Source organism: Carassius carassius, chromosome 11 (assembly GCF_963082965.1).
Source record: "Carassius carassius chromosome 11, fCarCar2.1, whole genome shotgun sequence".
Lineage (NCBI taxonomy): Eukaryota > Metazoa > Chordata > Actinopteri > Cypriniformes > Cyprinidae > Carassius > Carassius carassius.
In genome coordinates this window covers 13,043,784-13,062,844 of record NC_081765.1, presented here as the reverse complement: position 1 = coordinate 13,062,844, position 19,061 = coordinate 13,043,784, and the positions used below count along the sequence as shown (strand labels likewise).

At 36.4% G+C, this 19,061-nt stretch overlaps 1 protein-coding gene and 1 long non-coding RNA gene across 3 annotated transcripts in view; both read right to left on the bottom strand.

Annotated features, from left to right (window-relative positions):
• The window catches only part of LOC132152791 (insulin-like growth factor 2 mRNA-binding protein 2), a 73,466-nt gene that overhangs the window by 43,517 nt on the left and 10,888 nt on the right, over positions 1-19,061 (bottom strand). The window lies entirely within an intron of this gene.
• On the bottom strand, positions 8,257-9,515 carry LOC132152792 (uncharacterized). Its single transcript, XR_009436578.1, has 2 exons — positions 9,460-9,515; positions 8,257-8,660 (listed from the first exon to the last, which is right to left on the bottom strand). It is a non-coding gene; the product is annotated as an uncharacterized LOC132152792 (long non-coding RNA).

Below are 19,061 nucleotides of genomic sequence, written 5' to 3'. Positions count from 1 at the left end.
CAATTTACATTTACATTTCTTAGATGGAAAAATGTACCAAAACTTATATTTACATTTACCTGTGCCTTACACATACCTACAAAAGGACCTTAGGGGAACAAAAATGCCATATACACCCTCTCCATTTCTCTCTCATTTGCCGTCTCTCTCACTCTCACTCTCAGAGTGAAGGCTAATGAGAATGCAGTGTGTTCACCTGTCTGGCTGAGGTCCTGCGTGAGGCAGATGCTCCTCATGGGTAAATGGAGGCAACAGTTCTCTGGCAGGCCCTCTGCTGCTGTCAATATTCACTCATTCAAAACAGCAGTCAGGAAGTCATGCTCTTAGGAACCACTCATGGACTCTTAAACGTAGTTTAAGGAGGAAAACTTTATGTAGCTTTTTAGGATTTTTTTTAGTCCATGCTTAAAGATTTGAGGAAGTAAAATAAGTTTATCATGTTAGAAATGGGGATTAACCCGGGGTTAACAATTAATCTAATGTATACATAAGCTAACATTTTACATTGTACAATCCTAAACCCGGGGTTTAAGCAACAGATAAACAGATAAACTTTCTTTAATTTGATAAGTTTACTCATGATTCTCCAGGGAGAAGTTTACAGCACAGGGAAACCATGTGAACTACATCTGTAGTTTGTGCCGCCACTACAGCCTCCTCCATCTCAGAGTTCCTGGTCGGTATACTCCGGTCCAAACAAATATGGCTGGCCAAAAAAACTCTTCCTCCTCTTGGCCCAAACTGAAATCCTCTGACAATTTTGCTTACTCCTCTGTGCTTCTGCATTCGTCACTCTCTCCCCGGAGCTTACGTTGTGCTTTCTGCTACAACTGCGTCATACACTCAAATGCCTTGTGTGACTGGAAGATGCAGATTACAGTTTATACATTTATACATAAAAATCTATTTTTCGCTACAGAAGGCCTTTATTAACACCCCAGAACCGTGTGGAGTAGTTTTATGATGGATGGATGCACTTTTTTCAACTTCAAAAACAGGAGCACCATACACTGCCATTATACAGCTTGGAAGACAATTTTAAATAGAACTGTGACTGTTTTCGTCTGAAAGAGGAATGTCAGATTCACCTAGGATACCCTGATGGTGAGTAAATCATTGGCTAAATTTCATTTTTTGGGTGAACTATCCCTTTAATAACAGACTTCACTGTGCTTCTAGGAATTGATAAAGCCTTTGAATTTTTTTTTTGTATCCATCTTCTGACTTGTGCCTGTCCACAACTTTATCCTGGAGATTTTTTGACAGTGTTTTGCCACCCATTCAGCTGCACTACCAATGACTGAAATGCTCCAGGAAAGCTCATGCAGAGATAATCAAAATAACCACAGTTGATGACAGTTGAAAGTCAAATGGCTTTTATGCCATTGGTAGTTTCTCAATATGCGTTCTTAAGTGCTCTTGTGTCCTTGTGTTCTCGCACTACGTCATCATTAACCGTTGATGTTCAATTCCAATACTCTAGAACGCAAGTAGAGGGGATGCATGAAAGTGCCTGGATGCATTCTTGATATAGAGGATGCATCAAATGTGTATTTTATAAAGTGATAAAGACATGGAAAAAAGCCTTTCATACTTTTTATTGGTATATATTTTTTAACATTGATAATTTTACCATTGACACAATATAGCATTAAATATGCATGCCTACACATAATAATTTTCACAAATAGGCTACATGTGGTAAAATAAAAAGAATAATTTAAATGATACAAAAATAAGTATTGTCTATAACAGTGGTTTTCAACCTGTGGGTCATGATGGTATTGCAGGTGGGCAATGTCAACGTGTTCCCTCTTGACTGCTTGCTCCGCTGACTGTCTACCCGCTGCCGAGCTCTGCCTGGATCTGGTTTTCCCTTTCTGCTGAGCGGTGCCAGCCCGAGTTATTTTCTGTTCATTTCAAGTCCATTCTTCTAGGGCTGTGTGATTAATCGAAATCGTCATAAAATCACGATTTGAGCGTGCGTGATTTCTAAATCGCTTTATAGCACGATTTTCCGCGGCCCTGACCTCCAACAGTATGCTATCTGATCCAATCAGAATGCAATGTGCCTAGCGCGAGAACAGAACAGACTGGGCAATGTGGGCATATGCCTACATAACTCATGGTTCACACTCTATCTGTGATTCGTCTTTTTTCCGAGCCCATGTTAACGGATCAGAGCGTTCACACTGCACACGATAAAAAGCTAGAAATAAAAAGGTGCGAAAATAATTAATATCTAGCACATGAGCATAGAGAGAGTTGTGAGTGCACAGGACGCAGTTAAGTGAGAGGAGACACGTTTTAAGTGCGCACAATCTCTCCGGGTGAGAGCAGCGTGTATCTGAGCAAGCACATCTGGTTTTGTGACAGAGCAAAGGAAATCTGCGTGCGAACAGAGAGATTCGCGATCATGCATAATTTTAATGTGCTTTCACGTTACATTAACACGCTCTCGCTCCTGCTTCTGCAACGCATACACATACTGTATACGTACACACTGCAAACGGAGTATAATATATAACAAATCTATTTCAACACCTGAAGCACAGCTACAATTAATGACCTCTACGAACAATGCATGGCAAAAAAGAAAAGAAAAAAGTCCCTGGACACGGGATTTATTTATTGATAAAAAAAAATTGCCATAAGTCTATTCACCTTTATTATAGTGATTATTTTGATTTATGTCTGTTTTAGAGACATTAAAACCTTTTGATAAAGCCGTTATTGGTTTTCTTTTGGAAATATGTTTAAAATTCATCCAGAATGCATTTATGACTGTAAAGCATATCTGTGTGTGTCAAAATCATGATTAATATCGAAATTGCAAAATTGATCAAAGAAATTGCGATAGGTTTTTTTTTTCACAGTGCACAGCCCTAGTTCATTCAATAAAGACAGTTAACAATCTAGCTTCTGAGTACTAAGTTATAACCCAAGAATAGCAGGGTCTATGAATTTTTTGCAGTGGGCCGCGCAAACATATGTTTGGTTGTGTGGGCCATGAGTTGAAAAAGGTTGGGAACCACTGGTCTATAATAACCTGAAATAATGTTTCAATATGACATTAGTTTGCGATGTTATGTTTTATTTATTGTGTATCACTCCTTATAACGTGCTCATGCTGGGATGGTCAGCTGAGCAGCCAGAGTATCTCAATTCTCTTGTTTGAGTTTGTTCTTTCAAGGTAGCCTAGCAAGACTGGTCTCCACAAGTACACAAGTCTGTTCTTTGCGTTCTTGGAATTGAGAAACATCCCTTAAGAAGGTGATTAATTACACCTGATTGAGTTTAAAATTCATTTTTAGGAGGGGAGTGATCCTTTTTCCAACTCAGTGATTCAGTTTTTTTTTTTTTTATGTTTTTATGTTGCGTTGGTGTTATATCTTTAACTTGGATGGTATAAATAAATGTTATGAGTAAATACAGCTGGATAAAACAAAAATGTGTGTCCATCTTCATTTCAGACGGCAAAGCAACAAAATGTGATTATTTTAAAGGGGGTGATTCTATTCTATACACACTGTATATAATCTCCTAAAAATTAAAACATTTATATCAACATTTACTCCGGTCATTCCAAACCTGTGCTTTCGTCTGTGAAACGCAAAAGATATTGTGAAATGACTGTTTTTTGCTCATACAATGGAAGGAGATGGGCACCAAAATGTTCTTCAAAATCTTTTGTGCTCACACAGGAATGCAACAACATGAGGGTGAATGAATGATAATGACAGAATTTTCATTTTTAAATGAGCTAACCATTAAAGACCATTTTGAAAACATGTACTTTTAACACATCTCCACTATTAGATGTCATGTTATAAAACAGGAAGTGAGAGAGTATTATATTTTCAGTCACGCTTCATGATAACTGACATTAATTCATCTTTGTCATCATGACTTTTCCTGTTTTTCTGACCAACAGTAATATGAAGCTGCTTCTTACAGGAAATACTAAATGTTTTATAGATTAACAAAAACACTATTAGAAATGCACTCTTTCAAACTACTTCAGACACTCAGTCTCCCTTAACCATTGCCATCTCACCCGTTGATGGTCCTCCCTGCTGCAGCCACAAATGCAGTCAAAGTTGAAATAAATGAATATGAAATGTAGCCAGTAACAGCAGTAACCATTGACTAGGTTATCAGTATATCTGCACATTCTGTTTACCCAGCAGGAAGATGCAGAAGTTATTAATATTAATAACAATAATACATCTCCCATAAAATGTATCTACGTTGAACCACAGAAGAAATGAGACAGATTTCTGACAGACTTGGGATTGCTACAGGTACCATTATTATCACTATAGTTAGAATCTTAAATGTGTCTAATCTTTGCGGCTAATACAACTGAAGTGGTTTAAAACTGGAAAAATACATCAAATGCAAACATAGAAGATAAACATTTGAGTCCAATTCACTGAGACACTCTTGCTACAGCTTTACAGAGTACATATAAGATTATGTTGTTAACTACAATTTACGAGGCACTGCTCACTGCTGCAGGCGTAACTACCACTAGAGCAGCTGCACTGCAGCTCACTTACACACACACACACACACACACACACAGATCACACAGCAGCACCCTGAGCAAGCACCACCCAGTAACAGCCCCGCCCACTGACTGGCACAGCCTATCAGAGAGCACTATACTCTCATCCAATGAGAGACAGAAGAGGCAAAACAGTGGCAAGAGAACCATCAGTGAATGGTCCCAGTCCTGAAATGCACAATATTTTATTAGTAATGTTTTGAACAATATATTTATTTGTACTATAACACTAGTACTATAACAGAATTACAAAATCCATAAGTTTTTGTATGATGTATAAATATAGATTTTATTAAGTTTAAATTATTTATTTCTAATTACGCAGAGGACTAGTAAATGTGACCCTGGACCACAAAACCAGTCTTAAGTCGCTGTGGTTTATAGCCAAAAAAAAAACATTGTATGGGTCAAAATTATCGACCAAAATGACCAAAAATCATTAAAGGGGTCATATGATGCTTCTAAAAAACACATTATTTGGTGTATTTGGTTTAATGAAATATGTTTATGTGATTTAAGGTTCATAAAACACATTATTTTCCACATACTGTACATTATTGTTTCTTCTCTATGCCCCGCCTTCTGAAATGTGTTGATTTTTTCACGACTTATCGGTCTGAAAAGCAAGGTGTGCTCTGATTGGCCAGCTATCCAGTGTGTTGTGATTGGCCAAATACCAAATTCAGCATGGAGCCGGGAAAGCAAGACAAAAATTACCACAGCATCCTGCTTCATAACAGCACACTGTACCCTGCAGGTACACTGTGTTCACTCACTGTTTGCTTAAACGTTCAGCTGAAGAGATCACAGGATTTGGAGGAGGGCATTGTTAGTTCACTGATGCATTAAGTAATCAACATGCTGGCAGTTTACTTTCAAAGCATGGTGCAGAGTTGTTGTTGGGTAAATAAAGGTAAAGTCTGCCAGCTGTTTCCAGTACTGCTCCATTTTATGGGTCAGTCACACACACACACACAAAAAAACCCTGGCAACACGAATCTGCAAGTATTTATCAGTTATTTGTGCTTTCATCTTCCCTGGGTAACAGTGATCTGTTTGTTCTCCTATTTAAGAAATACCTGCTCTAAATAGCGGCCCCATTTAGAGAAACACAAAGGGTACTTCCAGTAAGGAGCTTGTCCACTTTGCTCAAGGATATTAATGGTTGAGATAACAAGAGACAGGAAGGAGTGTTTACATGAGGCATCCTCACTGTTTACATCTGGTCACTTCATGTGTTTTCTCTGATCGGATAGTTATCGGATTTGTTAAAACGGTTCCATTTACACCTGGCCACATAAATGTGTATCTGCAAAATGGATATAAATCAGTTCTTCAATTCAATTTAACAGAATTTACATCAATGAAAGCAACAGATATGTGCCACATTTTATTCCTCATCAGCTATTTTCAAGATCAAAAACCAAAACCGGAGAGAGAGTGGCATCATCACTAAAAAGAGAAGTTACTTTTAATGGAGATGATTGTTTGTTGAGGTTCTGCGACTTACTTTTAGTTTCATTTGTGGCAGTTTGCACGTCATCTGGCTGAAGAGATACACAATACTCATCTGTGACGATTAGAGTTGTTCCGATTCCGATACTAGTATCGGAAATATCTCCGATACCACAACAAATTCTGGCATCGGCATCGGCGAGTACATGAACCCATATACCGATCCGATACCATTTTCAAGACCTAGTTATGAACGCTAGCTTTGCCTAACCGCTGCACGGTTCTTCTTCGCTGCTCAGAATGCATTGCAAACACAGGACGTTGTGCTGTAATGCCACAAGCAACCCCTGTGTAGAGCAGCGAAGAAGAAATGAAAACGCGTTATCAGCATTGATCTATATATGACTGGATCGCTCATCGCGTTCTAAACTGCCAACAGACAGTGAAGCCGCTTCTATATTATAGATCAGTGGTTAGCAGTATGTGCGCTGTTTAGCAGTATTTCAGACTGGACCAACCAGACAGTAAAACGGCGACTAGGGACCAAGACGGTGCTGAAAATTTTAAAATGTGATGATACCAGCGTCTCTGTAGAACCGGTAGTAAGTTTGAGTATATTCGTTACCCGCAGCTGCGTTCAGTCGCTTCCGTGTTAGTCTAAGCGCAGGGCTCCAGACTGTAGCCGAATATATATACTAGTGTCTGTGAATATTAAACTGCAAAATACTATTTAAATATTACTCCTGCAAAGTCTACATCTCTGTGGGAGACGGGCGCAGATGCACGGGAGCTCGCCGTTTTGTGGCCTCTGCCGTTTGTCACTATATGAGGACATGAACGCATAAACCGTCACTTCATGAGAATTTATCGTTTCATTTGAGAAAACTGTCATATCATAAACACAGACACTCAAAGATCTTCATGGCGAATAAATTGACAATATATTAAGCTACTGTTGTAGCCTACAGTAGATTTAGCTACGTCTCTATGTAGTAATAATACGTCTCTATTAATAATAATAATTATGCCTAGACGGTTGCTTGTTTTTTACTTGTTTTGTTGTAAAGAGATTATCTGATTAATATAGAATTTTTTATATTCCTAGACTTATTTGTTGCAGTTTTTTATACACCAATATTGTAAAACTAAAATACTAAAATACCTTTTTTAGTTTGCGGTGTTAGATTTTTGGCTGCATTTGAAGTTCTTTTTCGCTTAAGAAATTAAATAATATTACTGTCAAATTCATGTCAGATAATAAAAATACTGTAATAAATACAGTAGTTAACCATGTATTTGTTCATGTTTTATCAAGGGATAAGTCTGGAGCACACCATAAAATAATTCTAGAAATTTACACAGGGCTAGTAGTATATACAGCTGTATATACAGATACACACCCAGGTATCGGATCAGTACTCGGTATCGGCCGAAAGAGAAAAAGAGAAAAAGGGTATCGGAACATCTCTAGTGACGATGCGTGTCGCATAAACACTGTCCTATCTGGCTATGACATGTCATATAGCCTATAACACACTCTCTCACATTTATTAATTTAAGACTTTGGGAGGAGTATAATTTATGTTATACACATTACAAATATTTACATATTTCAACAACCAGATTCATTTACACTTGTCCAGTTTGAGGTCTGAGTGATCAGATTTAAGTCTCAAAAGAGTTTCGGAGGGCATTTAGAGTGGGTTCAGGCAGGCTGGGAGACCAGCAAAAAAAACAGCTTTAACTAACTACTTGAAGAGTCAATTGCTCTGATTATAAGAACTGCATCACTAAACATGTTCATTTGCCTGCCCTACACTCTCAGAAAAAATATGCATCCCTACTCTTCAGTACTCATCCAGCAAAAGGCAGCCTTGAATCAAGCACATCTGTGGAAAATCTTAAACCACTTTCTGTTATAGTTTACATTAATGTGACTTCATGTAATGAGTAACAACGTGTAAAATGAGATTGAGTTACCTCATGTAATAAGTAATCCAGTGCCTTATTGCTTACAAGATGCATTCATCGTTCTGCAGGATTATGTATGTTTCATTGGGTTTGTTAGGAGTAGAAATAATACTGTTAATTTTGATTATTAGTATTTACATTAAATAATGTGATAACAGACATTTCTGTGATTGTTCAAAGCTCCACCGTTGATAAAACACACTCACATTGCTAACAGGATTTATTGAGGCAGACCTTAATGATATTCATGCAGTCAATGCTTTATTCAATTTGTAAATTAAATTATTTGATTATTTGTGCAGGTCTAGTGAAAAGGCCAACAGCAGAGGAGCAAAACCAAACTGAGCAGCAGAGAACATCAACAGTATTTTAATACAACATGCAAAAACAACAATGAAGTTGTAGAGGACATTTTAAAATGTTAGTGTTGACAAAACAGGGATGTGTAAGAGAGATCTGAAACCCAGTTGGCACAGACAGCGGGTTGATGATAGCATGAATTGTTCTTGGCAGGCCTGGGGTTTTTCTGAGCCTGCTCTGGCGCACAGAGACCAGTTTCTCCACTCCATAAAGTGACGTCCATCACAATCCACCTGTGCAGAGAGATACAGGCCTTCGAATTCGATCAAATAAATCTCTGAGTACCATATAGCAGTTCGACAGTCTGCGAAAAGAAGGCACAGAAAACACCTAGCTCCACAACGAACACATACTCCAGTGTTTACAGTGCAAATGTAGTCATGTCTCATGTAATCGCTCATTCAGTGTTTCAAACTATGGAAAGCATTTCAATCTAATGCCATGTAACAACACATTTACCTCAGAACAATTAGTCAGCTAGAAGAAATAACCATATAGAGGAGCATTTTGCTAAATATATAAACTATATTGCATATTTTCACTTTACTCAATCTGTTGTCTACATGATAAAAAAGACTGCAAGGAGCTAAAGATAAAATTCAACACCTCCTATAAAACTGCATGTTACTAATGAAGAAAAACAGACTGGATGTGTGCAAAACATATGACAACCTTTATAGGATCAGGATGCATTGAGGAGGAGCCCAAACTACACTCAAGAGCCAAGTGATGCTGACATAGTTATGGGCTGTGATATTGGGACAGATTAAACAGTTCGTTGTGCATACAGTTCTCAAGTGTGAAAAGATGTTTAGATCCTACTTTAGGTGAACCTTAGTTCCCAGGACATCTACAAGATGGATTAAAATGCTGATACAGATGAGACAAACGCATGACGGTAGGACTGAAAAGTGTTAAAAACATAAATGAAAAAATAAATAAAACGTTTATTTTGTGGCACTTAAAGAAATACTTTGTTGCCTAATTTTGTTTCTAATAGGACTAACTGAAACTATCAGATAGGTGGAAAATACTGATTTAAAAAAAAATGTTTAAGTTTCTTTCAGTACTTTCAGTAAGCTTGAAAGACACAAACCACTCACTGTGGTCATTTTCAAAGCACTGAAACTCAGTGCTAACTGAAGTCATTCTGTATCCTAGCAACATGTCTGTTAGTAAACAATATCACTGAGACAGTTAGCGCCATTTGCACCCTCAAAAGAGAGAAAGACAGACTCTAACGAAGGAACAGATGGGTCAAATAAATGTGAGTGTCTTTTTAGATTTGGGTTTCAACAAATTTACTTCTTCAGTCGTTCCACAAGGCCACCACACAAGTCCACATGCTATTTTTTCCTCAGGGGACTGAGTCAACAACATGACCAAATACATTCTGAATGAATCACTTAATGAACTTGGCATCTGAGCCACAAGTCAGGGGAATCTGATCAAGGTCAAGGTTTGTGAATACTATTTTGGTTCCTTATGCTCATCTAAAACATTAAATGGCTCAGGTATTGTTTAATGGGACAGAGATCAATAAAAGGGATGCAGACATCAGTTTAAGGAATCACAACAAAATATGGTGAATACATTTATTTGAATGAATGACCAGCAATGGTCATAAAAATATTACTGCTCACCAGATGAAATTAAAAAATATATTTTTTTATTAAAAAAAGTGTCAATACAATCAATAACCATTTTCTCTGCAATATTTTCATGCGCTTTTGGTGAACAAACATTGCATCGAGGATATTGTTTAGTGATGAATCTCTGTTAGGAAAATATATACTGTAAGTGAGGAAATGCAGTAGCAGTCTACTTTAACATCAGAGTTTCTCTGCAGGACATTTAAACTCAAATGTAAGACTTTTTAAGGACCCGAGGAAACCCTGAACAACCATGAACCCTGAATATATTTGAAAATAAATCAAATATATTACAATTATTAACATACAGGTACATTGACAGTATTATAAAAAATATTAATTATTATATTTAAGAGTAGATATTATGCCCCTTTTTACAAGATGTAATATTAATCTTATGGCTTACCTGGATGTGCCTGTGAAGGTTTAGCTTAAAATACCATACATATCGTTTAGTATAAAATGTTGAAAAGTGTCAATTTTGGGGTGGGTCTGAAAAGTGATGTTTCAGGGGGGTGTTCCCTTACATGAAAAAGGCCTAGAAACTTCCCGCCCGACTCCAGAAGGGGGCGGAGCTTACACATATCTGCTTTGCATATGGCAATAAACAAGAAAGAAGAAGCAACATGAGCGAGAGCCAGAACAAGTAGAGACTACAGGAGAACAAACAATGCGAATGAACCAGAATGTCTTGGAATCGCAGTTTGAATCATTTATGTACTAGTATAGTTTTTCACAGCTGCTCTATAGACTATGGAATGCCAGAGCTGCCAAATTTAAAAATATATAAATACATAAATAAATATACAAATAAATGTAAATAAGAATAAATAAATACATAAATATATAAATAATTATTTATACATTTATTTCCATATTTATGTATATATTTATTTTTTTCATATTTATTTATTTATTCTTTTATTTATTTATACATTTATTCATTTCTTCATTTATTTCTTCCTACATTTCTTCCTGCGTAGGGTAAAGAGGAGGGCGTGGTTTACCTCAGACATAGCAATGGAGCTCAGAGTAAGCGAAGGCGAAGGGTTGAGGCCACAGTGATGCCTATTGTGTGGCGAAATACAATTAGTATAGCTCACTGACGTTGATACGGTCTGCGACTGCAAGGTATATGGTCAAAATCCTTAATCTTACTGTGTGACATGGATAGGCTACTCTTTATTCCGGACATGGCCGTAGAACATCATTTGGTCTGGATTTGTAAAATGTCCTGGGCTAACAAGCATGAAACGGGGACTCTGCAGTGCTTAATTTGTAAATTGCGAGGTCCCAGAACAAAGCGGGGTAACGGATGCCGGATGCATGTGATTACAGGAGGGAGAGGTGACTCGCGCAATCACATTGATCAGCAGTTTAAGTGATTGACTGCATACATCATTTGCTTTTAGGGTCTGTATGTTCATGAATAACATGGAAATGCCATGCAATTTTAAAACAACAATTTCCAGGCCTAAAAACGTTTTGAAAAAGTTGTGGAATTTTATTTTACAAATCTCTGTATAATAGAGTCCTAAATTTCGGTGGGGGACTGTGTAGCTATGCCGCATGGTTTTAATAATTCTCGCAGCTTTCAAGTTTATAATGAGGAAAATTCCTGCATTTATTCAACATAGCTTGTAGGTTTGAATAATAAAATTAATCCACGCAAAATGTAAGATTAAATAATTTATTCCAAACCAGTCTTCGAATCCATGAACTCTCTCGCGCGCTTCTCATCAGCGCATCTCGTCTGCACAGTGACCTGCAGCACGCGCCGACACAAGACTTCACTCGCATCTCGGGACAGCTGACAGAACAGTCACTTGACTAATCGGGTCATTGTTGCATTGTCACAAAAATGTATAATTTGCACACATTTTTCAGTATTTTAAGCCACATGGTACTTGCGCGCTCCGAAGGCTGTATTATGTGCCCTCACAGTCACATCCAAAGTTCACGCGTATAAAGCCGCCTCGCGAGTAGCCTATTATATGAGTTATTTTCCGTAGTTTGTTGAGCTTAAGCAATCAAATACACACAATATGATGTCTGTTGTGGGTGTTGACAAATAAAACAATTTCATGACACACTCTATAGGCTACTTAAACACATGGGGAAAAAAAATAAAGAAAAGGGGAAAAAAATCAATAATTAAACAACACTGTGTCGTCAGTGTTGGTATTGTATCGGACACTTGAACTTAACATGAGGCTATATGATAAACAAGCTCAAATGGAGTAAACAGGTTTTTGCTGGCGAATGAGGAGATTGCATCTGAGGCAAGTGCATCGCATTATACGCTTTCATCAACTCTTACAGGTTATATAACATTTATTGTTGCTGCCATAGTTTGACCAAACTCCCCGCCACAATCATTCCCTTTAAATAGACTCCATAATGGTTTGCCAGCTGCTGATGATGATGATAACAATAGCCTAATAATAATAATAATAATAATAATAATAAAAAGAAATAATAATAATACAAATTAAAAAGTTATGTAGGCTACTAGCTATTTTTTAGTTATGTTTTTGGCAGTTTTTGGCCTACAGAAATTTTTACAAATTTAACAATAAATAGCTTCGATATTTGATCACTATGGTTGGTTACAAAGACTTTACTATTCTGAAAATAATAACGAGATACAAATCTGTAAATATTCAATCGACTTTTCTTAAATTCAAAACTAAATATTAATGCATTCGTAATTTCCATTTCTGAATATTTGCTATATGGTCACGCAGGTTTGCGCATTAAACTCGTGTCCCCGAAAAATAGTCTATCAACAATTATGTTGTTTCCCTGAACATGACACCTCTCTGCCAACTTTTTTAACATTTGGTCATTTATTTATTATTATTATTATTATTATTTAAATAACGCATAGGCCTAAATAGAAATGATCAGAAACAAATCCAAAGCTGATCCGCTTCAACACGTCGAGTTGTTTTTGATTCGGTGTATTTTAAGGAATCAAACGAGTGGATTGAACGCACGCATTAAGACAGTGTCTTTCTGCCACCTGGTGTCTGTTTTAGTTTCATATTAAACGTAGGCCTATCACTTCATTGATTCCATCATGTCATATTTATGTCTTCAAAATGTAAAACACTTCATAATATTTCTATGCACTTGTAGGCTAATTGCTGTGTAAATGCATTAAGATCTCTTCTGTATTGATGGCTCTGATGAAGCTCTGGTTGGATTTTAGTGGTAGGCTAACTGCCCTACAGTCTTATCCTCTAACTGAATTTATCGATGTGGATTAACGTGACATTCATACATTTAATAAGGTTGCCCCTGGACATGAGTTTATGGAGGTAGGCTAAAGATTTCCACTGCTAAATGGAATAAAAAAAATGTTCAAAAGCATTGGTCAGTATGCCTGCGTCGACTTCACTGTAGCCTAAATCTGCCCTGCTTCCTTTCCGTGAGTTCTGACCGAAAAATGGAAAATATCAAGCGCTTCAGTCTCAGAGTCCCAGGGCTTAATTTGCAACACGCCGGATCCGGAACTTCCGAAATCCGTTCCGGCACCTCATTTTGGCGGATCCCCCTCCTCCAGGGACGGCGTTTCCATATGGCAGACAGAGAATAGCCAGATGTGCCGTGAAAAACTATCCAAAATTCATATCTCTATTATAATTCGTTATTATTATTTATTTTCTTTACTCAAACACTATGTCTGTAAAGGCTAATGTTTTTGTGTGTTTGAAGACTGGTTTTTCGCAAGCCAATATAGCCTACTTTTGTACGTTTTAAATGTCCTGTGCATAAGCGCTTAATCGTTTATATCATGAGATTTTGGCCAAGTGAATTAAACAAAAAGAAAAACAAATCGCCTATATAGCAACAATAAATGCTATATAACCTGTAATTGAATTTAAGAAAAGTCGATTGAATATTTACAGGTTTGTATCTCGTTATTATTTTCAGAATAGTAAAGTCATGGTAACCAACCATAGTGATCAAATATCGAAGCTATTTATTGTTAAATTTTGTAAAAATTTCTGTAGGCCAAAAACTGCCAAAAACATAACTAAAAAATAGCTAGTAGCCTACATAACTTTTTAATTTGTATTATTATTATTTCTTTTTATTATTATTATTATTATTATTATTATTATTATTAGGCTATTGTTATCATCATCATCAGCAGCTGGCAAACCATTATGGAGTCTATTTAAAGGGAATGATTGTGGCGGGGAGTTTGGTCAAACTATGGCAGCAACAATAAATGTTATATAACCTGTAAGAGTTGATGAAAGCGTATAATGCGATGCACTTGCCTCAGATGCAATCTCCTCATTCGCCAGCAAAAACCTGTTTACTCCATTTGAGCTTGTTTTTCATATAGCCTCATGTTAAGTGCAAGTGTCCGATACAATACCAACACTGACGACACAGTGTTGTTTAATTATTGATTTTTTTCCCCTTTTCTTTATTTTTTTCCCCCATGTGTTTAAGTAGCCTATAGAGTATGTCATGAAATTGTTTTATTTGTCAACACCCACAACAGACATCATATTGTGTGTATTTGATTGCTTAAGCTCAACAAACTACGAAAAATAACTCATATAATAGGCTACTCGCGAGGCGGCTTTATACGCGTGAACTTTGGATGTGACTGTGAGGGCACATAATACAGCCTTCGGAGCGCGCAAGTACCATGTGGCTTAAAATACTGAAAAATGTGTGCAAATTATACATTTTTGTGACAATGCAACAATGACCCGATTAGTCAAGTGACTGTTCTGTCAGCTGTCCCGAGATGCGAGTGAAGTCTTGTGTCGGCGCGTGCTGCAGGTCACTGTGCAGACGAGATGCGCTGATGAGAAGCGCGCGAGAGAGTTCATGGATTCGAAGACTGGTTTGGAATAAATTATTTAATCTTACATTTTGCGTGGATTAATTTTATTATTCAAACCTACAAGCTATGTTGAATAAATGCAGGAATTTTCCTCATTATAAACTTGAAAGCTGCGAGAATTATTAAAACCATGCGGCATAGCTACACAGTCCCCCACCGAAATTTAGGACTCTATTATACAGAGATTTGTAAAATAAAATTCCACAACTTTTTCAAAACGTTTTTAGGCCTGGAAATTGTTGTTTTAAAATTGCATGGCATTTCCATGTTATTCATGAACATACAGACCCTAAAAGCAAATGATGTATGCAGTCAATCACTTAAACTGCTGACCAATGTGATTGCGCGAGTCACCTCACCCTCCTGTAATCACATGCATCCGGCATCCGTTACCCCGCTTTGTTCTGGGACCTCGCAATTTACAAATTAAGCACTGCAGAGTCCCCGTTTCATGTTTGTTAGCCCAGGACATTTTACAAATCCAGGCAAACGATGTTCTACGGCCATGTCCGGAATAAAGAGTAGCCTATCCATGTCACACAGTAAGATTTAGGATTTTGACCATATACCTCGCAGTCGCAGACCGTATCAACGTCAGTGAGCTATACTAATTGTATTTCGCCACACAATAGGCATCACTGTGGCCTCAACCCTTCGCTTACTCTGAGCTCCATTGCTATGTCTGAGGTAAACCACGCCCTCCTCATTACCCTACGCAGGAAGAAATGTAGGAAGAAATAAATGAAGAAATAAATAAATGTATAAATAAATAAATTTAAAAATAAATAAATGTATAAATAAATAAATGTATAAATGAATAAATGTATAAATAAATAAAAGAATAAATAAATAAATATGGAAAAAAATAAATATGGAAATAAATGTATAAATAATTATTTATTTTCGTTTTTTTGCTTTTCTATGTATATTTATTTATATATTTATGTATTTATTTATTCTTATTTACATTTATTTGTATATTTATTTATGTATTTATATATTTTTAAATTTGGCAGCTCTGGCATTCCATAATAGACTAGAGCCTGGGAATATTAAACTACAAAAAGACTGTTATTGAAATGCTCTGTGTGTCTCTATGTGAATGAAAAGCACTGTTTCATCTACACATAGTCAAGAACACAAGACGCTCGTGGTGTTTTCAGTGACTGGTATCTCAATATACACTGTAAAAATATATATGTTTTTATTTGTTTCTAAAAAACATTATTAAAGTACTATTAATTTATTTTATCAAAACAAATATTTTTTTCCACAAATTTTAAACCATGTTTTAAAGTGTAAAGTTCTGTTGAGCAGCAATTTAGTTTTCCAAAAAAATATAAAGAATTGCTACATTTAATTACATTTGAAAAGAAGTTACATGTATTCATTGTATTACCATTTTTATAAAAAAGAATCATGAAATCATAAAACAGAAAATCCAGAAAACACAAAACCTCTGAAAAAGAAAAAAATATAAATATAAAACATTTCATAGGGCACTGTTATTATTACATTTTTATAAATTACAGCACTGTTAAAGTCTTATGAATTCAATAGATTAGTCATTCTTTTTAATTCTTAAAATTTAATTAAACCATCCAGAAAAATAAAAACAGAAAACATAGAATTTGGGGGGAAAATCAAACAGATTTCATAGGCCCCACCATAGCGTCAGTGGAGATGATGAGCTTGTTCAAATTAGAACATTCAGAGTAGAACATTTAAGTCAAGGAATGAAATTGTCATCCATTCTCCAGTTTTGTTTTGTTTCAAATGATTGCAAACGGCCTCTCGCTAAACTGATTATTTCAAGGGGTTCCTTCTCTGTGCCTAGCTTGCAGAGTCTATGTCAAACGGGCTAAATATTTCGCCTGTTTCACACATACTCCATCTGCAGTGTGTATGTAGTCCGTGTGCGTTACGTATGTGGAGCAGAAGCAGCAAGGACTCATTGTGCTTTCACACAGGACTACTGATCCGCGGCGGTTTAGTCCACAAACACAACATTTGTTCATTATTTTGATTTCAAATCATGTAAAAAAAAAAATATATATCCTTTTCAGCATTGTGACTCTTTTCACAGAACTGTATCAATCTTTCATAATCAAACATTAGTTTAAACTCAATAAATATAAACAACATATTATTCATGCATTTGACTTTAAGGTTTGTATAATAAGCTGCTCAAGCAAGCAGCAACACATTTAAACACAACAATTAGCCTACTTTTCTTGTTAGGATAATCGCAAATATTTAAAATTAAAACACCACTGACAGAAACAGTCGTCTCTTGAGCCTTTTGCATTTAAATCTTTATTACAATCAATCCCACTGGTCTTAATGAACTTTGTTTTTCTGTTTCCATAAAAGTGCATATTATGTTGCTTGTTTATCTAAAAGGTGCTCTTTTTCTTGTTTTAAATCTAGCCAAAACCCATGTGTTGCGTGTGAAACACAGTAGGCTTTAATTAGTATAACATTTATTATGAAATTACTGCATTTCCGTGTCAATCCATGTTCATTTTTACCGCGAACAATGCGCTGTCACTTTAATTCAGTGCGCGCAGCACAGCAAAAATAGACTCGGTACGTAAACGATCGCTGCACTGCTGCAGACGCACCGCTCCTGAAACGCACTGACGGACCGCAATCGCGTGCAGTGTGAACGCAGGAATCCATTAACATGGGCGAGTAAAAAAAATACGCAACGCATACGCACTGCGGATGGAATATGTGTGAAACAGGCGTTTATCAGGGAGAGTTTCATTCGGTGTACTCATTGACTGATTCCCACAATGAAGGCTGAGGCGTTTCAGTCAGCAAGAGGCTGACGAAGACACACCGTCCAAAAATGCTGTAACTGAAAGACGTGGCTGACATGGTGTCATCCATTGTCGAACTGCACCCACAACAGATTATCTACGAGTACACCACAGCCATAGAACCGACTTCTAGGCTTATTAATGCCTTTATATATATGTCACCAGCACATACTGTAGCAGGGAGACGGTTCGTCACTTCTGAAACACTGCCCTCTGCCAGCAACTCTCTAAGCCAATGCAGACATTTTAAAGATTACCCCAAAAAGACTCAATGAGAATTTAACGATCAACATCAGTCTGATCAAATGCATCAAATACATCACGGTCTGACATCACTTGACTGGTACAGAATGTGAGGTTGTATGGTGACCCCAGACAGTTGATGGTGACTTTCGTTGCAAACTTTCTAACAATAAACTGTTGATCTGTGCCAAGAGCAGACTTCTTATTAATGCTTCATTAATTCAGCATTTATTAAAAAAAATTACAAAATACCTACCTACTATAACAGAATGGCATTTCTTTCTTCAGTGCGACATTTATGCAAAATGTTTTTAATAAAAGAAAACTATTTATTATAATTAGCATATTTGGGCTCAGTAAGATTTTCAAAGAAATATTTTTTTTTCCAGCAAGGACATATTGTTTAAGAGTGACAGTAAAGACATTTATGTTGCAAAAGAGTTCTATTTCAAATAAATTCTCCTCTTTTGAACTTTCTCTATTCATCAAAGAATCCAGAAAACAAATGCATCACAGTTTCCACAAAAATATTAAGCAGCAATGCATCTGTTTTATAACACTGCTAATAATAAGAAATGTTTTTGAGCAGCAAATCATCATTAAAAAACATAATCATGTGAAATTCAGCTATGCATCACAAGAATAAACTGCATTTGAAAATATAAAAAAAGAAAGATAAAAACATTTCAAATTGTAATAATCCTTCACAATATTACTGTTTTACTTTTTATCAAATAAATGCAGGCTTGGTGAGACATTTTTCAAAAACATTTCAAATTCTTATCAACCCCAAACTCAACTGCCATTGAGATTTCTCAAGGTATTACTCTTTGATTTCTACAGATACTTTGGGAAAGGTTTCTCTAAAGACAGCATATACATTATGTATAAAAAGAAATTGACATTATATTAAACCAGCTTGACTGCTAAAATTGAGAAAACACTATCCATTTGAGCAAAATTTCCACCACCATCAAACGTACATCAAATAAGGCAAACATCTCACAGGAACATTGAATTAAGAATTACAACTCAAAATTCATTTAGTAACGTTCTCAAGGCCTGTGGACGGCTGTGATCACTCCATCTCTCTAGTCCACTGATGAAGGGCT